The sequence below is a fragment of the Aethalodelphis obliquidens genome, unplaced genomic scaffold, assembly GCF_003676395.1.
Source record: "Aethalodelphis obliquidens isolate GAN/ISIS:26980383/991018 unplaced genomic scaffold, ASM367639v1 scaffold51, whole genome shotgun sequence".
In the NCBI taxonomy this organism is placed as follows: Eukaryota; Metazoa; Chordata; class Mammalia; order Artiodactyla; family Delphinidae; genus Aethalodelphis; species Aethalodelphis obliquidens.
Window position 1 is genome coordinate 2,218,858 of NW_020837995.1, and position 22,151 is coordinate 2,241,008.

Below are 22,151 nucleotides of genomic sequence, written 5' to 3' on the forward strand. Positions count from 1 at the left end.
TTGATAAGTTCTTCTGGGCTGAAAAATATCTGATGAACTCAATTCTATTCTTAGTATAGATTTAGCTCACGTGATGGATCCATTGCTTTCCTGAAAGATTTGCCTATGAAGTTAATTTCCTTCCAGTAAATTGATGTTTCTACTGACATGCATTTTATTTATTTTTTTCTTGCGGTACGCGGGCCTCTCACCGCCGCGGCCTCTCCCGTTGCGGAGCACAGGCTCCGGACGCGCAGGCCCAGCGGCCATGGCTCACGGGCCCAGCCGCTCCGCGGCATGTGGGATCTTCCCGGACCGGGGCACGAACCCGTGTCCCCTGCATCGGCAGGCGGACTCCCAACCACTGCGCCACCAGGGAAGCCCCCTGACGTGCATTTTAAATTGGAGCTGTGTTTTCTGGTAGACAGTAGCCCCAAGACATAGTAAAATCACATTTGAGATTATAGCAGTCCCTTCATGGGGGAGAAAAAAAGGCAATTTTCAGATAGTGATAAAATGTAAAAACAAGTTATTGAATTGAAGATGAGTAGGGTTAATTTTATGTTTGACTAAATGGGTTCAAAGTATAAAGGAGAAGAAACCATGATAACTTAGCTGAACAAAACATTCTGTAAAGACCCTGTGTCCTCTGATACTTTATGGCAGGAAAACATGAAATTCTTTTTAGTGGCTTAGGTTTTGTTTGCTTTTTTCTCTTTTTTTAAATTTTTTTTTTCCTTTGGAGATATACTTGCTGAAGGGAGAATGAGAAACAACTGAAATATTTCAAAATGAATTAAATAGAATATGAGAACATATTATTGAACTGTTAATTTGAACTTGAAAGTGAACCCTTTGGAGAAATGAAGTTTCTTTTTGCCTTCCACAGGATCTAATTCAGCACCGAATAAAGAGTAATAACTCTAACAGCAAGGGTGTATATAGTGTTTATGGTATTTAGTTTCCCACTTTTTAAACTATAAATTATACTTTGATGGGCATCTTATAATATTTCTTTATAATAGACCTTGAATAACAAAATGATTATTCTTCTAGGATAGAGTCACACAAGTCAATTTTTATTGGTTAAAGGGCAAGAACAGGGCTTCCCTGGTGGCGCAGTGGTTGAGAGTCCGCCTGCCGACACAGGGGACGCGGGTTCGTGCCCCGGTCCGGGAGGATCCCGCATGCCGCGGAGTGGCTAGGCCCGTGAGCCATGGCCGCTGAGCCTGCGTGTCTGGAGCCTGTGCTCCGCAACGGGAGAGGCCTCAACGGTGAGAGGCCCACGTACCACAAAAAAAAAAAAAAAAAAGGGTAAGAACATATTTAACATTTTGGAATAGGTGTCAGCAAACTTTTTCTGTGAAGAGCCAAAGAGTAAATATTTTTGACTTTGTAGGCCATAGGGTCTCTGTGGCTTCTTCCTCCTCCCCCTCTGCCTGCCCTTCCCTATTCCCCTCCTGATTCACTCCCCTCCCCACCTCTTTCTCCTTTTTCCCCTCCTTCAAAAATGGAAAAAATGCAAAAACCATTCTTAGCTCATGGACTGTACAAAAACAGGCTGTGTGCTGTATCTGGCTGCTGGGCCAGACTTGTCAACCCCTGTTTCAGATATATATTGCCAAATAGCTTTTCAAGGATATATACCAACTTACTCTCTCACCAGGAATCTTTGAGAGTATTTATTTCACAGTAGTTTCCTTGTATTGTTTTAATATTTATATGAGGACATTCATTCTAGATTATTTTTCAAAATGTGCAGTTTTAACATTTATTACTGTTTCTTTGGTCGTGGAAGTTTAATACTCTAGGTCCAGTTCAAAATATTCCACTAAAGACATTCATTTGGTGAGGCACTGAAATCAAATAAATCCATTTCTAATGTGTGAGGACTTAAAATGGTCAGGAAGCACTCTCAGCTTCCTGTCTCACGAACCATGATTAAGTTACCTAGTGGCAGCCTCCCTCCTCTGGACACTAAGATCTCTGAACCCACCAAGCCCAAGGTTGCAAGGATAGGAAGTAAAAATTATGCAAGTGATTAATGAGGTGTAATAGGGTGAGGGGGCCTCTCTCACTTCTACTTTTGGTCCGCAGACCTGTGTATTCTGGGAGAATGAGCACCAAATTTTTCCTTCTAGTTGAAAGCATATGCTGTATCTTTGGGGTAATTGCAGAGATTTGTGACACCCTCAAAGATATGAAAGATGCAGGGATGGTGATTCATACCATACTCCCATTTAAATTCTCTTTTGGCTAGTGAGAAAACAGATGGCTTTCAGAGAATGTCTGTATTAGTCTAAGCTTAATTACATGGGGATGCAAATTGCAAGCACGGTTTCAGATATGGTATACTTCCTGAGTATATCAGCACAGCCCCTGAGAGCTGATATGCATTCATTGATACAGAAATGCTTCATTTTCATACCAATCAATTCATCTTCATCTGGAAGGGACGGCAGTATACTTGTCACTGGCTTACTTTAGGGTATGACAGTTTACCTTTTCTCTGTCATAAAATCGAAAGGAGTTCGATCATTTTGATAGTGCTTAAAATATTATACTGGCCTATTACATTGCTGCTGTTATGCTAACTGGGTATGGGAAGCATCAGATAGCAAGTACCCCAAATGCCTTAATAATACAAAAGCATGCTAAAAGGTATGAAATAAACCCCATTCCTGATTCCAATTACTCTATCAGTCAGAGTCCTGGCAGAAAATAGATGGTATATTCAGAAGGGTTTAAACTGAAAATAACTTAATGAAGAGATTATGTCCAGACCAATTAAGAAAACCAGTGTGAGTTTGTGAGGTTCCCAGAAACTAGCAGCAGCAAAAAGTCATTACCAGCCCTAGGCCTGAAGGGGGAAAGGGCAGAGACAGAATTACAGGAAGCTGGCAAGAACTGGAGGCATGGAACAGGGCCAGGTGGCAAAGATATGGTTGCTAAAGAAGAAGCCACCTTTAAAAATCTTGATCCAGCAGGTCTGAAGTGACACAACCTCTTTCTCCTTTTGCTGTCCAGTTTCTTGCTTTTTATGTGAGGTGTTCTCCTCAGCTGTCTCATAGTCATTGATTGTACATGCTTAAGGTCTGGAGATCAAAAAGCTTTTTGGAAGCTCTGAGTGCCCATGAAAGGATACTGGATTTGAGCTTCACTCTAGGATGATATGGGATAGCTGTTTATCAAGGAACCTCAAATATTACTATCTCCATGTTCTTTCTCTTAAGCTAGTCATGTTTCTCCTAGAATAATATTCCAGTACCTGCCTAGCGCTAGAAACTAACAGTTTTCTTGGAGCCTAGTGGGGTGAAAAAAGCTAAAACCTTAGCATTTAGCATTTAAGAAGCAGATGGTTACGGAGTTCTCTGTTTTCTATGAGTTAACCATACATCAATTCTGCCTGATATCCCCCAGTCCAGAGAATAAATGTTAAGATGTTGACCAAAGTGGGAGAGGGGCAGTTGGTAAGTAAGGCTATAAATTGCCTTCTGATCACTACTTTGGCTGCATCCCCAATATTTTCTAATTTCCCTTGTGATTCTTCTTTGACTTACGAAGTTATTTTGAAGTATGGTGTCTAATTTCTAAATATTTGGGATTTTTCCAGATACCTTTCTGTTATTAGTATCTAATTTAATTCCACTGTGGTCAGTGAATATATATTTTGATTCTTTTAAATGTATTACCTTATTTTATGGCCCAGTATGTGGACTGTTTTGGTAAATTCCATATGCACTTGAAAAGAAAATGTATACTGTAGTTATAGGATGGAGTATCTTATAAATATCAGTTAAGTAAAATCAGAGGCAATGTTGTTTAATTCTTCTATATTCCTGTCAATTTCCTGTCAACCTGTCCTGTTAATTACTAAGAGAGGAGTGTTGAAATCTTCAAATTTAATTGTGAATATATATATATTTCTCAGTTCAGTTCTGATAGTTTTGCTTTATGTATTTTGAAGTTCTGTGGCTAGGTACAAAGAAATTTAGGACTGTAAATATCTTTTTTTGATGAACTGTCTCTTTTATCATTATAAAATTTCTCTTTTTATCCCTGGTAATATATCTTACTTTGAAGTTTATTTTTGTCTGATATTAATATAACTACTCAAGCTTTCTGTGATTAATGTTTGCATGATATAGCTTCTCCCATCCTTCTATTGTTAACCTATTTATAATTGTACATTTAAAATGAGTTTCTTATAAATAGCATATAGTTGAGTCTTGCTTTTTTTTATCCAGTTTGATAAACTCTGGCATTAAATTGGAGAGTTTAAGTGATTTATATTTAATGTAACTATCAGTGTGGTTGAGTTTTAGTCTACCTTCCATTTTTTTGGTTCCCTTTTACATAACTTTTGTCTTCTTTTGGATCAAGTACTTCTAGGATTCCACTTTGTGTCCATGTCCACTGTTGGAGATACCATTTTAAAAAACTGTTTGCTGTAGAGTTCCTAATATGTAACTTTAATTTATCACAATCTATTTTAAATATTATTATGCCACTTCATATAAATGTATGACTCTTAAAACAGGATATTTCCATTTCTCTCTCTTCGATATTGTGCTGTTGTCAACATTTTATATCTACATATGTTATAAACCCCAGAATACATTATTTTGCTTCAGTTAATTATATCTTTAAATAACTTCAATAATGAGAAAAACGTCTTGTGTATTTACTCACATGTTTATCAGTTTTGGTGTTTTCCAAATTTTCTTCTGATTTTTTTTTCCCCTTTGCCTGTAAAAATGTATTAACACTTCCTGTGGTCTAAGTCAGCCGGAGATAAATTGTCTAGCTTTTAAGTTTCTGAAAAAGACTTTATTTTTCTTTCATTTTAAAGATATTTTCACTGGATATAAAATTCTAGGTTGACTTTTTAAAAATCTCTTATCATTCAGCACTTTTTACCTTTCTTCACTTTAAAGTTGTCATTTCATTTTCTTAATGCTTGCATATTTTGACAAGAAGTCTGTAATTATTCTTTTCTTTGGTTTTCTAAACATAATTTTTTTCTTTTTTACAATATTTTTCATCACTGGTTTTTAGCAATTTTACTTATTATGGTTTTCTTTTGTGTTTATCTCCCTTTAGGTTCCTAGAGCTTCTTTGATCTAGGGGCTTGTAATTTTTATCAAATTTGGAAAATTTTCAGCCAGTTTTTCTTTAAATATTTTTCTGTCTCTCTTAGACCCCTGCTTCTAATTTTACATATATTAGACTGCTTGACAATGCCCCATAGGCCACTGGGGCCCTATTAATTATTTTCAGTCCAGAAATCACCTCTTAGCTAGAAACCAAGGCAATTTATGAGGCTCACTTCATTTGTTGTACCTCTTTCCAGGATTATAATACTGCACTGTTTGCTATCAAATATCTAAAAATAGTTGTTTCCTATATTTTGTTTAGTTTTCAGTTGTTTATGGCAGGAGGTTAATTCCAGGCTCTGGGTTCAGAACCTAATTCTCCTAATTACAGTTTGACCCTGGGCAAAGTTAATGTCTCTATTTCATTAGTTTTCTCATCTTTAATACTTTATACCTAACTTGCAGGATTATTGTGAAGATTCTTAGTAATGTGTAACATATATAAAGTGTGTGATGCATAGTAAATGTCCCATTTGTAGGATGTTACTTACCCTTAAGAAAATGAATTTGTGGAGAGAGAAAGTGATAATCAGGCCTCAGCTAAGGTTGTTGGGATAAAGTGCCAGGCTCCTCTTCAGTACTAATGCCTGGGGGAAGAAGGGAGATAGAAAAACCCTGTTGCCTATGTTGCCTAAGACACCTTGGCAGAAGGGTTCATTAAAAACACTTGCTGTTTCTAGGATGCCACTACTTAGCTACTCTGCTGAAGAACTCATCACTTCAGTTCCAAATCACTGAGTGGTCAAGATAATCTCCAAACCTTTCTGGTTAGAAGGACAAAGGTCACTGATAGACAACTAGACCAGCCCCATTGGCTCTGTGAAGTCAGTTGTTGGTCAAACAGCTGGGGTGGGGCTAAGGCTCGGGTAGGAACTAACTCTGTAATATAGCAATTTCTCTCAGAATTTAATATTAGAAAAACCTTTGTCAGCCCATAGGATCAGTGTTTCTTCCTTCTGATAATAGGGGTGAAATAACTAAATGCTCTTTCATTCTTGCTTTATAAGGACACTCAAAGCCATATTTTGTTCTTAATCTCTTAAATGTTTACCCTTAACATGGGCATATGTGCCTTCTTTTTTTCTTTGTATCAGTCTTGTTATGTATATTCATTTTTTTGGTGAATTTCTTAAGATCATTTCTTTTTGGAAAGAGATTTTTAAAAATTGTTTATTATATATTTTATTATTCAAGGCTTAGTATTTTGTACTGCCTTAGCTATTAATATAATTGGTAATTATGTCATATCTCTTCAAGTGTTGGGTTCCCCATTGGTGAAACTATCCCCATAATAACTGGAACAATGTGACATAAAAAGAAAAAAAGGCTATTCAAATGTATTTATAATGAATACTATAAGAAATGTTTTCATTCTTGTTCTTCAATATTTTTTGTTAATAAGCAAGTATATTCCTCATGACCAAACATACCAAAATGTGTTGATAACCTAGGCATTTGAGGTACCAATATCAATTTCTTCAGCATTTACTATCTGTGAATGGACAGAGGTTCTTAATGTCTCAGTGAACATTACAGCCTTCCAGATCTGATCCTTTCTTGATCTTTTCTGCACCAAACCTTACTTAGGTGCACCTGCTCCTACCTTGTATCCTTTCTAAGGCAGAGTGACTCAGCAGCATTTGTGCTACTTTAAGTACATGCCTCTGTTTTCAGGTGTTAAAATATCCAGTATAACTATAGCCACAGTTCAGTTTCCTGGCTTGAGTACTATTTGCCTCTCATCTAACATTTGTATTCTTTATAGGAAAAGATCATGGAAAGAGGTTAATGTAATAATCATAAAAATAGATATTGATGTACCTCTTTAAAAAGCGATTTCATTTACAGCTATGCCTATAAATAGTTTCATTCATGCTGTAGGCTCCTGTGTTTGACCTTCAGGGAAGATGTGTCGTAGGGTGTCTATGAAGTTCCCTGAGGAGCTGCACTTTTTGGAGATGATCAGCCACTTACTGGGAGCTATTGCATTTGATGATGTGAATTCTATTTTTAGGACTTGAACAGATTTGGGATCTGCTGCACTGGAGTGCTGCTGTGAATTCTTATGAGCTTAATTTTTCTTCTCTGTATCTTCTTTGACAAGAAAATAGTCCTTAACATGAGTATGTGATGTGTAATATGCCCTCACTGTAAACAGCTTTCTCTTTTTTTTACATACCCCGTCAATTCATCACACCCACTCCAGGAAAAGTTTTCTGGAGGAAAACAGTTTTGAGCACAGCTAAATATCAGGCATATTCTTATTATGTTCATTTTATTAATGAGGAAATGATTCAGGGAAGTTTAGTAATTCCACTAAGGTCAAAGAATTAGTAAAGATCACAGTTAGGAATCAATCCCACCTGTCAAATAGTTCCCATCTCCTACTTCCTCAGACCTCAATATTCCCATCTGGGAATTGGCAGTAGTGTCCTTCTCTAAATAGCATGCAAGATTTCCCTGGAACCTGGATTTTAGTTCTGCCTTTGCCACTAGCTGGGTATGTTGGAACTATCGCAGTCTTCCTGGATTTCTGTTCCCTCAGCTATAAAATGAGCAGTAGGTGGGGAGATACGTAAGATCCTTCTAACTCTAAATTCTATTGTATTTTATTTGAATTTGCCCATAATTTTAGAAATCCAAATGACACTGCATTTGTTTGATGGAATTGAATGCTTTCTTCATAGGCTGTGAAATTGACATGCCTACTCCCCCTGTCTGTCCTATTTCTGGATCTACCCACAGCCCTCCATACCTCTGTACACCTTCCACCTGTCTGTCCTTGCTCATAATTTCTCTCTCTACATACTTCTCACGAGGAGAGTTAGAGGCTGGGATGGATAGATAAGATGTTTTCTCAGAGTTATAGCTACCTAGCTGGTTTAGTACCATTATATCATTAAATATCACAAGGAATGAAAATGGGGACAGTGGGATTGCTGAGGGTTGATCTCTAACTGACAGATAGCAGCCATGAGAGTTTACTTTTGCCAAAGCTCTGTCTTCCTAGATATAGACATGAATAATTACACACGAGCACACACCCTCTTTACGAGTACTTAACAATGTCACTTTCCATTAGCTACACATCTAGATTGCTGTCTCTCTTGCTTGTAAGTACATGTTTGAATAACATAATGGAAGACAACCTGTCTCCCTTCACATATCAGTTCTGATATTCACAGTTGAGAAAACTTCACCTCTTTGGATTTAAGTCAAGTATGATGGATGGCCTTGAGAGCTACAGCATAGGAACAAAAACTCATGAGAGTTTCAGGCTGAGGGTTTTTTTTTTTTTTCCCTCTTCTTCTTTTGGAGGTATAACACTCCATCACTGCTGTCAAGTGAGGGCTCAGTATGATGGGAAAATTAGAGGAGAAAGGCTGAAAGCCACTGTAATTTTGTTCCTTAGGGACTTTTGTCCAAATCTGATTATACAGTATGTTTGCAAACTTCTCTTTGGAAGTTGGGGTTTGTGTGTGTGTGTGTGGGTGTGTGTGTGTGTGTGTGTGTGTGTGATAATTAAAGCCAGTGCCTGGTAAATAAGGTTATTATTTTTAATGAAATGTAGTTTGTGTGTAGATTGTGGTATGAATGAGGAAATGGGTATGCTGTGAATTTTCACCTGATTTTTTTCAAAACCTAATACAGTGAATAACTGTTTTTAGTACAAATTATAAAATAAAACTGTTGTAGCCTTTAAGTCCTCTCAGGTGAAATGGTTGAAAGTTTTTATAGGTATAGTGTTTCTGGGGGCAGATGATGGAGTGTATAAGGCAGCTATTTCAACAAATAAAACCCAAATCTTGATGGCTCATAGCAAATATTTATTGTTCTCATTCATTGGTCTAAGAGTTGGCAAGGTTCACTTGATCTGATCTGGGCTCAGCTGTGTCTGGCTCCAGGCTGCAGGACTGGATTTGGGTCTGCTCTATGTGTCTTAAGTCCAGGCTCTCTAGGACGTGCTTGTCTTGTGGTGATGGTAGAAACACAAGGCAGGGTGTAAAAACACACAATACCTCTTAAGGTGTTGGCTCAGAACTGGCACACTGTCACACTGCCCACATTCAATTGGCCAAAGCCAGTCCTCACAGGGCCAGATCCAACATCCATGGACCCAATGTCCATGGACACGGGGAAATATATAACATCTGTGCCAGTGGGAGGAGCTACAAAGGCAACTGGAAAAGGCCTTTGGTGCATAATCACAATGTAGGAAGGAAGTGAAGACATGGGAACGATAAACCAATGTGCCTCAGGTAGGGAGACTTATGCCATTGGGGGAAGATGAGCTATGGAGACTGCCTCCAGTTTTAAACGGCACGTCACCTTTCCTTTCTGTCTGTTTCCATTGTGTTGATAATTGACAGCAAAATCCTAGTCTGATGTTATAGGTTAGCATCAGGAAGTGCAGCTCATCTGGGAAAAGCACAGACTTTCAAAGTGGTCTCGAGGTAAGTTGCCCTTCCTGTACTGTGACTGTGCTGTATGTTGTATTAACAGGTGGTCAGCTGTGGAATTAACCCATGTATGTATGTGTGGTCCATCAAGCTGTTGAAATGTTTTTGAGAAACAAAATAACTAATAAATATTCAAGAAAAATTAGATTTATAGTATATGCACATGAAAGGGGAAGACATGATTAAGTTGATAAGACTGTTTTAAACTTTCCATAAAATGTTCAATGAAAATCTAATACCTCAAAATCTATTTGCATCAGAAAATTAAATGACATTTGACTGTTCTGACAGAATATACTTACCTAACTTCAGGTCATTTTTATCTCTCTTTATTAAATGTATTCAGTTGAAGAGAGCAGTGTGGCCACTACCTATTTTAATAGACATAGACATGTGCTTTATTTTTGACTGTTCAAAAAACTTGAGTTGGTATTGTTAAAACTCTCCATTCAAAGACTTACTATTACCATATATATATATATATATAGTAAGAATACAAAAGAATATATATATTCTTTTTAATATTCTTTTGTATTATGGTTTATCATAGGATATTGAATATAGTTCTCTGTGCTATACAGTAGGACCTTGTTGTGTATCCATTCTATATATAAAGGAGTGGAAAGTTGGGGTTAGCAGATGTAAGCTATTACGTGTAGAATGGATATACAAGGTCCTACTATATAGCACAGAGAACTATATTCAATATCCTATGATAAACCATAATGCAAAAGAATATAAAAAAGAATGTATATATATGTACATATATATACATATTCGCTTTGCTGTACAGCAGAAATTAACACAACATTGTAAATCAACTATACTTCAATTAAAAAATCAATTTAAAAAGACTTACTTTATGAGTTTATGTCCTTTGTAATGGTGAATTTGTCCAGTGCCCTCACCTACTTTGTCAGACTTTTGAGAAGAACAGTTTTGTTACTTATTTCTGCCCTTGGTCTTTCCTGTCCTAAAGATCCTTCCCCAAATAACTACACATCATGGCTTTACCTTGCGTGTTTGCTTCATAGGGATATTGTCTGGTTAAAATTAGGTATTAGAAACTGATTCTTGAAAATTAAGACTACTTCTAAACTGAAGTTACTTTTCATCATTTCTGCCTAAACTTCACGTTGTCTTTCCTCTGCATAAAGGGAGCTGGATTGCATCCCACACCTGTTCATGCAGTGGTGGACAGCCACGGCAGGTGTGTGGGTACGTTTGCATGTGTGTCTGTATTTTATCTAAGGACACGAGATCCTTGTAATTGTGGGGCTTCACCACTCTCTTATACCTAAATGATGAACTTCTACTCACCAGACAATGTGCCTTTGATGATCTAGATATCTTACCTTAGGTGTTATGCAGCATGTTTTCTGTGATGTATGTAGCATGTTTTATGTTGTTTTATCAATCTGTGTAAACTGTACCCAAAGCCAGCAGCTATTCCGAAATGAAAGTGAAAAGTGGAGGGGTTTAAAACGAGGGATGTGATTAGTAATTATTACATTTCTGAAGATGAGGTAGCCTGGTGAGAGTACACCATAAATTTTAAAAGGTTTATTTCCTCTTTTCTTGCCAAAGATAATCAGAAATGGTCTAGGAGGGGGGATGAGCTATATAAATGGAAGTTATCTGAACAGAAATATTTTAGGGGGGGGATAAGCTTTATAAATGGAAGTTAAGAGGGGTCCGAGCTTTAATCTCTTCAGTCTCTTAAAGCATGGCCAGCACTGCCCTCCTCTTGGGGTCGCCATGAAGTCACAGTGGAGGAGCTTAGCAGACTCCCTCCTCTCCGAGGTTCTTTAGGCATTAGTCCTTTTCTATGTCTTCTGAGCAGGAGTGGGGGCACTCTGTAGCACATGAGGCCCTAAACAAAAGCCCAGAAGAAAGTCTGTCTGGAGAAGAGTAGTTAGAAAGAGGCGTATGGAAAAAATGAGGCCAAGTTCCTGAAAAGACCCTCATTCTAAGACATCTCGCTCAGGTGAAGAAAGAGCCTGGTTGTAACCTTCTGGGACCCATGTCTGCAGAGTTGATGCCCAAGGCCCTGGACCTTCATTTTCTCGGTGATCACAGCAAAGTGTTTTGTGGACAGCCTGCCAGAGGGCAACTGTAGAGACACTGTGACCTGCATCACCTTTCAACTTTAAAGTGTGATTAGAAACCAACCCATGGAACAGGCAAACAAAAAGCAAAACCTTGGCTGTTTTCAAATTTTCTTTCTTCTGAAATGCTACTCTAATATAAAGGAGAAGCGTGTTATCCCACAGTCCTTTTGTTAGCGGACTTACTCTCAGCTCAAGTTGCTTTAAGTCAGGTGTTCAACGTGGCGGAAGTCGTTGGCTGGTTTTGGGTCCCTGCCAAAGAGACACTATTACAAGGATTAGGTGTAATAAACACCCTATCATATATCCAACAGTCATCTCTGTTGCAGAAGTGCACTGAGCCTAAACCCTGAACTTCTGCCTGGTTGCTTAATATTTTGCCAAGGTTGCTTACCAGGAATTAGAAAAGGTCTAGGAACCTGAGAGCTCTATGGGACTTTACAAGACCAGTGCTCTAACCCCTGAGCTATGGAGCCAACTGCTCTATGGGACCTTAGAGGTCATCTCGTGGTTTCCAAACTATATTCAAGTGGAACGCTGGTGGCTTGCGACGTGTTTAACGGATGTCCCTTTAAATGGATTCTGTGGTCATGTAAGTTTGGAAAACACTCTTATACAGAGCTAAGTTTCTTTAGTAAAGGACAGCTCAAGGTCTTTACTATGCTAACATGAATCGTGGCTCTGGGGATACGACATGTAGCTTTTCTCATACTCACTTGACCACGAAGTCCTTTTATTGTAGAACAGGTACCGCCATCTCGAGAATGCCAGGCAGAGGCCATGGAATCTAGTCATTAAGGGCACGCTCTCTAGTGTTTAGCTGCCTGGGTTCAATTCCTGGCTTTACCATTTACTGATCTTATGATCGTGAGCAATTCGCTTCACTTCTTTGGACTTTAGTTTCCCCAACTAAAATGGGGACGCTAATGATACCTACCTATAGAGTTCTTTTTAAAACCGAAGAAAGGGGCTAAGAACAGTACCTGGCACATACGTGACTATTATCATCCTCACATAGTTCAGATGAGGACTAGCCTGACGCCCTCATTCTGGAGATGAGGAAGTGAGTTCCAAGTAGTGTGTTCCAAGGAGTGTACTCATGCAGTGTCGCTCATTCAACACACTGACCGAGCGCCACTATGCATTTGCATGCATCGTGCATGGCAATTCTATCCCCAGAAAGGAAGATGAACTTGGGGCAGTTCCTTTCCTGGAAAAACACACACTAGGACTTGGCTCAGGTGAGACCTTTCAGTAGTAAAGCCAACAGCCAACTTTACAGTAGTAAAGTCCAAGTCAGGACTCCTGACTTCCGTCCTGCAGCTCATCCTCTGATTCTGTTCTGAAAGAGAACGATCTGTAGAGCCCGACTGGTAAGCGAGGACAGGGAGCATGGAGTACAGCCAGTAGACTTAAGTTTTTTAATTGGATATGAGGGCATATATTTGAATTCATTGTTAGTGTGAGCCAGAAAAAGGAATCAAGAGAAACACTTTTGGAGAAAAGCAAATGCAAAAAATATTAACTAGAAAGGGAAGTCATGGGTGCTATGAAGTGGCCCACGTAGGAGTCCCCAGATATGGCTGGCTTGTATTGGTCACCACTGTGTCACTAATGGTCTGCTCTGTTTGGTCTAGGCATCCCTTCTGAGGGCTTCCCCCGGGACTGCTTCAGTGAGCAGACAGCAGCTAAAGACCTTCCCAGCAGGGATGGAGGTGCATGGGTCCTGGCCTACAGAGCAGGACCAGCCTGTCCCTTTCTGCTCCATGAAGAAAAAGAGAAGCCCAACAGAAGCAAATTGTGCTTGGATCTCCATGTAAGTAGAAATCTTTGTGTTTGCGCTATGATTCTTTGCCATTGACAGAGGCTCACTTAATATGCATTTAATGTAAAGTGTGTTTGTAGAGCTGCTGAAGCTACAATTTGTGTGAGTGTCGTCTAAAAATCAATCCGTGGCAGAAAGCAGTTATATATCGGTAAGCTGAAATTTGTGCACTAGAAAGGGACTGTGTTTACAGTTTATCTGAGCATTTACAGAGTACTCTGCTTACATCAGTTTGCTGCCTAAACCTCATGGTGGGAGAACCCATTTGCTGCTCTTAATATCATTTTTCTAAAAATTCGAGAACGTGTGTTAGCTGACTGATAGGATCTGGATCCTCCAGTGAAATTCAAATAGGCTGTCTTCCACATGCCTAAACCTTTCTTTCTCTGCAGCTGCTCAAATAACAGGTGAACAATTTGGCAGGAAATCTGTGGGATAGAGGATGACCCATTAGAAAAACAGCCTTCTCTTTCCCATTCATTCATCGATTCATTGACACAGATGCCTTGACTGATCTGTACAAAGCAGTGGGCTGGGCTTTAGCTACTTCCACACCATAGGTGGCCTGATAGGATTGACCAGACTGTCACAATTGTCACCGCCCCTTCCTCTCCTCCCCATTTCCCATCAGAGATGGGGGTGAGCATTAGGAATCTAACCGGCACTTTTCTTTTTTTTCTGCTCTATTAACTTTAATGCCTGTTGATAGTCTTGTGTCCCTGATTTCTTTGAATGACTTCCAATTCGTTATTTTCAAGCCTGAAAGTATGTTGGTTTTTTTTGTTTTTTTTTTGTTTTGCGGTACGCGGGCCTCTCACTGTTGTGGCTTCTCCAGTTGCGGAGCACAGGCTCCGGACGCGCAGGCTCAGCGGCCATGGCTCACAGGCCCAGCCGCTCCACGGCATGCGGGATCCTCCCGGACCGGGGCACGAACCCATGTCCCCTGCATCGGCAGGCGGACTCTCAACCACTGCGCCACCAGGGAAGCCCTGAAAGTATGTTTTTGATGAGTGTGGCCTGTAAGGTTCATATGGGTAGCAATTTTCTCAAGCAACCAAAAGCAGAAGAACCGTGCACTTTTCATAATCAAAAAACCATAGTCATCGTATGTCATTTTAGAAAAGCATTCGACATCTCAGTTATTGTAAAAGGCTTGGAATGAAGCTGTAAGTTGTAAAATCTACCGCCCTTCATGAGATGAAATGGAAATTTGTAGTTTTTGTTTACATGCCTCTCCCGAAAAAGCAAACTGTGCATCTTGAGATGTGCTCAAAGTAAGAAGTGTAACAGCGACATCTACTGGCCAGATTAAGTTGAGTTTGCCGCAGCAGGAGGCCTGGCGTGTCACCGTGCTGAAATGAATTTTGAAAGACCACTTTCTTTTTCTTCTGTATTTTTAAAAAATGCTGGGTTTATGTGTTTTTTTAACACATTGACTAAACTATGCATTTCTGGTTTTCCTTTTCCTCGGTGAATTAAATTATTTCCTAATTTTACTTTATTTCAATTATAGAAATCATATACAATCCTTTTGTAAAATTTGAAATATTTCGTTAAATTGAAAGAAAAGTAATAACTCATAATCTCAGCAACCACAGACAACAACTGTAAAATTTTGATAAATTTTCTTTGTATTTTTCACTGTGTATGATGGATTTTCAGTGAGGAACTTTTTTTCTTTTAACTTATAGGCATAGGTTTTATATCCTTATTACTTTTTTTTTTCTTTGCCTATTACTTTTACATTGCTTGTCCATGTTGCTACAACTTCCTCCTGGATATATTTTCAGTGAATGGATAATGTTCCTCTACATTGTATCTCAAAATTTATTTAATCATTTCTCTGTTATTGGATGTTAAAATTTTTTTTTTTGGCCAAGGGCACGGCATGCAGGATCTTAGTTCCCTGACCAGCTATCAAACCTGTGCCCCCTGCAGTGGAAGTGCGGAGTCCTAATCACTGGACTGCCCGGGAATTCCCTAAAGTTGTTTTTTATTTTGGGATAGTACTACAATTTGGAAATAAATAACACTACCAATTTTTCTTATACTCCTCCCCTCCAATATTTAGGATAAACTTTGCTTCATTGTCTATAAATATAAGTATTTTTAGGCTTTTGAAACATATCACATAAACAAGGTCTATTTCCTGAACCAGGCTTTAATGGTGTGTGTGTATACACACATATATATAATTATATATATTATATACAATATATGTATAACAAATATAATATTTATATATTACATATATTATATATGATGTATAAATAATATATGTTTATATATAATTTACATAAATATACAATAACATATATATAAATATTTACATGTTTCTTAGTTTTCCATTAATTATAATTTTTAAAAACTGGGGTAGTTTCTTTAGATTATTTTCTGCATCAGTGGTTTTATAGCTTGGTCCCTAAGACTCCTCACCTGCAAGCCCTACCCCCTCTTCAGAAGCTACAATTTGTCTCCTGTGTTCTGAATATTGTTATTCTAAGATGTCTGCTTGGGACGGTTGTACTGATTTTGCATCCTGTTACTGATCACCACACCAGCTCGCAAGGACTTCTTTCCTCTGGGGGGCTGTGAACGCTAAGCTCAGGGAGACGTGTATTGCTTTATGATACTTTGATCAGCCTTAAATGTTGGAGAGGACTGCTCGTTTTCAGTTTTGAACCTGATTTGCAGGGTCATCATTAAGAAGTTACTTTTCTTTTTTAACATCTTTATTGGAGTATAATTGCTTTACAATGGTGTGTTAGTTTCTGCTGTATAACAAAGTGAATCTGCTATACATATACATATATCCTCATATCTCTTCCCTCTTGCGTCTCCCTCCCACCCTCCCTATCCCACCCCTCTAGGTGGTCACAAAGCACCGAGTTGATCTCCCTGTGCTGTGCAGCTGCTTCCCACTAGCTATCTGTTTTACATTTGGTAGTGTATATATGTCCATGCCACTCTCTCACTTCGTCCCAGCTTACCCTTCCCCCTCCCTGTGTCCTCAAGTCCATTCTCTACGTCTGCGTCTTTATTCCTGACCTGCTCAGAACTTTTTTTGTTGTTTATTGTTTCCATATATATGTGTTAGCATACGGTATTTTTTTTTTCTCTTTCTGACTTACTTCACTCTGTGTGACAGACTCTAGGTCTATCCACCTCACTACAAATAACTCAATTTTGTTTCTTTTTATGGCTGAGTAATATTGCATTGTATATATGTGCCACATCTTCTTTATCGATTCATCTGTCAGTGGACACTTAGGTGCTTCCATGTCCTGGCTATTGTAAATAGAGCTGCAATGAACATTGTGGTACATGACTCTTTTTGAATTATGGTTTTCTCATGGTATATACCCAGTGGTGGGATTGCTGGGTTGTATGGTAGTTCTCTTTTTAGTTTTTTAAGGAACCTCCATACTGTTCTCCATAGTGGCTGTATAAATTTACATTCCCACCAACAGTGCAAGAGGGTTCCCTTTTCTCCACACCCTCCCCAGCATTGTTTGTAGATTTTTTGATGATGGCCATTCTGACTGGTGTGAGGTGATACCTCATTGTGGTTTTGATATGCACTTCTCTAATGATTAGTGATGGTGAGCATCTTTTCATGCATTTTTTGGCCATCTGTATGTTTTTTTTGGAGAAATGTCTGTTTAGGTCTTCTGCCCATTTTTGGATTGGGTTATCTGTTTTTTTGATAATTGAGCTGAATGAGCTCCTTGTAAATTTTGGAGATTAATTCTTTCTCAGTTGCTTCATTTGTAAATATTTTCTCCCATTCTGAGGGTTGTCTTTTCATCTTATTTATGTTTTCTGTTGCTGTGCAAAAGCTTTCAATTTTCATTAGGTCCCATTTGTTTATTTTAGTTTTTATTTCCATTTCTCTAGGAGATGGGTCAAAAAGGATCTTGCTGTGATTTATGTCATAGAGTGTTCTGCCTATGCTTTACTCTAAGAGTTTTATAGTGTCTGGCCTTATATTTAGGTCTTTAATCCATTTTGAGTTGATTTTTGTGTATGATGTTAGGGAGTTCTCTAATTTCATTCTTTTACATGTAGCTGTCCAGTTTTCCCAGCACCACTTATTGAAGATGCTGTCCTTTCTCCATTGTATACTCTTGCCTCCTTTATCAAACAGAAGGTGACCATATGTGCATAGGTTTATCTCTGTGCTTTCTATCCTGTTCCATTGATCTATATTTCTGTTTTTGTTCCAGTACCATGCTATCTTGATTACTGTAGCTTTGTAGTATAGTCTGAAGTCAGGGAGCCTGATTCCTCCAGCTCTGTTTTTCTTTCTCAAGGTTGCTTTGGCTATTTGGGGTCTTTACAAAGTGTAAAATTTTTTCTTCTAGTTCTCTGAAAAAGGCCATTGGTAGTTTGACAGGGATTGCAGTGAATCTGTAGATTGCTTTGGGTAGTATAGTCATTTTCACAATGTTGATTCTTCCAATCCAAGAACATGGTATATCTCTTCATCTGTTGGTATCATCTTTAATTTCTTTCATCAGTGTCTTATAGTTTTCTGCATACAGGTGTTTTGACTCCTTAGGTAGGTTTATCCCTAGGTATTTTATTCTTTTTGTTGCAATGGTAAATGGGAGTGTTTCCTTAATTTCTCTTTCAGATTTTTCATCATTAGTGTATAGGAATGCAAGAAATTTCTGTGCATTAATTTTGTATCTGGCTGCTTTATGAAATTCATTGATTAGCTCTAATAGTTTTCTGGTAGCATCTTTAGGATTCTTTATGTATAGTATCATGTCATCTGCAAACAGTGACAGTTTTACTTCTTTTCCGGTTAGATTCCTTTTGTTTCTTTTTCTTCTCTGATTGCTGTGGCTAAAACTTCCAAAACAATGTTGAATAACAGTGGTGAGAGTGGGCAACCTTGTCTTGTTCCTGATATTAGTGGAAATGGCTTCAGGTTTTCACCATAGAGAACGATGTTGGCTGTGGCTTTGTCATATATGGCCTTTATTAAATTGAGGTAAGTTCCCTGTGTGCCTACTTTCTGGAGAGGTTTTATCACAAATGGGTGTTGAATTTTGTCAAAAGCTTTTTCTGCATCTATTAGATGATCATATGGTTTTTCTCCTTCAGTTTGTTAATATGGTGTATCACATTGATTGATCTACGTATATTGAAGAATACTTGAGTTCCTGGGATAAACCCCACTTTATTATGGTGTATGATGCATTTAATGTGCTGTTGGATTCTGTTTGCTAGTATTTTGTTGAGGATTTTTGCATCTACGTTCATCAGTGATATTGGCCTGTAGTTTTCTCTTTTTTTGTGACATCTTTGTCTGCTTTTGGTATCAGGGTGATGGTGGCCTCATAGAATGAGTTTGGGAGTGTTCCTCCCTCTGCTATAATTTGGAAGAGTCTGAGAAGTATAGGTGTTAGCTCTTCTGTAAATGTTTCATAGAATTCGCCTGTGAAGCCATCTGGTCCTGGGCTTTTGTTTGTTGCAAGATTTTTAACACAGTTTCAATTTCAGTGCTTGTGATTGGTCTGTTTATATTTTCTATTTCTTCCTGGTTCAGTCTCAGAAGGTTGTGCTTTTCTAAGAATTTGTCCATTTCTTCCAGGTTGTCTATTTATTTGGCATATGGTTGCTCGTAGTAATCTCTCATGATCCTTTGCATTTCTGCACTATCAGTTGTTACTTCTTTTTCATTTCTGATTCTTTTGATTTGAGTCTTATCCCTTTTTTTCTTGATGAGTCTGGCTAATGGTTTATCATTTTGTTTATCTTCTCAAAGAACCAGCTTTTAGTTTTATTGATCTTTGCTATTGTTTCCTTTATTTCTTTCTCTTTTATTTCTGATCTGATCTTTATGATTTCTTTCCTTCTGCTAACTTTGGGATTTTCTTTGTTCTTTCTCTAATTGCTTTAGGTGTAAGGTTAGGTTGTTTATTTGAGATGTTTCTTGTTTCTTGAGGTAGGATTATATTGCTATAAACTTCCCTCTTAGAGCTGCTATTGCTACATCGCATAGGTCTTGGGTCATCGTGTTTTCATTGTCATTTGTTTCTAGGTATTTTTTGATTCCCTCTTTGATTTCTTCAGTGATCTCTTGGTTATTAAGTAGTGTATTGTTTAGCCTCCACCTGTTTGTATTTTTTACAGTTATTTTCCTGTAATTGATATCTAGTCTCATAGTGTTGTGGTCGGAAAAGATACTTAATACGATTTCAATTTTCTTAAATTTACCAAGGGTTGATTTGTGACCCAAGATATGATCATTCCTGGAGAATGTTCCTCATATGAGCACTTGAGAAGAAAGTGTATTCTGTTGTTTTTGGATGGAATGTCCTATAAATATCAATTAAGTCCATCTTGTCTAATGTGTCATTTAAAGCATGTGTTTCCTTATTTATTTTCATTCTGGATGCTCTGTCCATTGATGAAAGTGGGGTATTTAAGTCCCCTACTATGATTGTGTAGCTGTCAATTTCCCCTTTTATGGCTGTTACATAGCATTTGCCTTATGTATTGAGGTGCTCCTATGTTGGGAGCACATATATTTATAATTGTTATATCTTCTTCTTGGATTGATCCCTTGATCATTATATAGTGTCCTTCTTTGTCTCTTATAATAGTCTTTATTTTAATGTCTATTTTGTCTTATATGAGAAGTGCGACTCCAGCTTTCTTTTGATTTCCATTTGCATGGAATACCTTTTTCCATCCCCTCACTTTCAGCCTGTATGTGTCCCTAGGTCTGAAGTGGGCGTCTTGTAGACAGCATGTATATGGGTCTTGTTTTTGTATCCATTCAGCCAGTCTATGTCTTTTGGTTGGAGCATTTAATCCATTTACATTTAAGGTAATTATTGATATGTATGTTCCTATTACCATTTTCTTAATTGTTTTGCATTTGTTTTTGTAGGTCTTTTCCTTCTCTTTTGTTTCCTGCCTAGAGAAGTTTCTTTAGCATTTGTTGTAAAGCTGGTTTGGTGGTGCTGAATTCTCCTAACTTTTGCTTGTCTGCAAAGGTTTTAATTTCTCCATCGAATCTGAATGAGATCCTTGCTGGGTAGAGTAATCTTGGTTGTAGGTTTTTCCCTTTCATGACTTTAAATATGTCCTGCCACTCCGTTCTGGCTTGTAGAGTTTGTGCTGAAAGATCAGGTGTTAACCTTAAGGAGATTCCCTTATGTGTTATTTGTTGCTTTTCCCTTGCTGTTTTTAATATTTTTTCGTTGTATTTAATTTTTGATAGTTTGATTAATATGTGTCTTGGTGTATTTCTCCTTGGATTTATCCTTTATGGGACTCTCTGTGCTTCCTGGACTTGATTATTTCCTTTCCCATGTTAGGGAAATTTTCAACTATAATCTCTTCAAATACTTTCTCAGGCCCTTTCTTTTTCTCTTCTTCTTCTGGGACACATATAATTCGAATGTTGGTGCGTTTAATGTTGTCCCAGAGGTCTCTGAGACTGTCCCCAATTCTTTTCATTCTTTTATCTTTATTCTGCTCTGTGGTAGTTATTTCCACTATTTTATCTTCCAGGTCACTTATCCGTTCTTCTCCCTCAGTTAATCTGCTATTGATTCCTTCTAGAGAATTTTTAATTTCATTTATTTTGTTGTTCATCATTGTTTGCTCCTTAGTTCTTCTGTGTCCTTGTTAAACATTTCTTGTATTTTCTCTATTCTATTTCCAAGATTTTGGATCATCGTTACTATCATTACTCTGAATTCTTTTTCAGGTAGACTGCCTATTTCCTCTTCAGTTGTTTGGTCTGGTGGGTTTTTACCTTGCTCCTTCATCTGCTGCATATTTCTCTGTCTTCCTATTTTGCTTAACTTACTGTGTTTGGGGTCTCCTTTTCGCAGGCTTCAGGTTCGTAGTTTCTGCTGTTTCTGGTGTCTGCCCTCAGTGGGTAAGGTTGGTTCAGTGGGTTGTGTAGGCTTCCTGGTAGAGGGGACTGGTGCCTGTGTTCTGGTGCGTAGGACTGGATCTTGTCTTTCTGGTGGGCAGGGCTCTGTCTGATGGTGTGTTTTGGGCTGTCTGTGAACTTGTATGATTTTAGGCAGCCTCTCTGCTAATGGGTGGGGTTGTGTTCCTGTCTTGCTAGTTGTTTGGCATGGGGTGTCCAGCACTGGAGCTTGCTGGTCGTTGAGTGGAGCTGGATCTTAGTGTTGAGTTGGAGATCTCTGGGAGAGCTCTTGCTGATTGATATTATATGGGGCCAGGAGGTCTCTGGTGGTCCAATGTCCTGGACTCGGCTCTCCCACCTCAGAGGCTCAGGCCTGACACCAGCCTGGAGCACCAAGACCCTGTCAGCCACACGGCTCAGAAGAAGAGGGAGAAAAAAAGAAAGAAAATAATGAATAAAAATAAATAAATAGATAAATTAATTTAAAAATTAAAAATTATTAAATTAAATAAATAAGTAATAAAAAAAAAGAGAGCAACCAAACCAATAAACAAATCCACCAGTGATAACAAGTGCTAAAAACTATAGTAAGATAAACATAAAAATCAGAAACAAGTCAGCCACAGACAGGAAACCCCAAGTCTACAGTTGCTCCCAAAGTCCACCACCTCAGTTTTGGGATGATTCGTTGTCTATTCAGGTATTCCACAGATGCAGGGT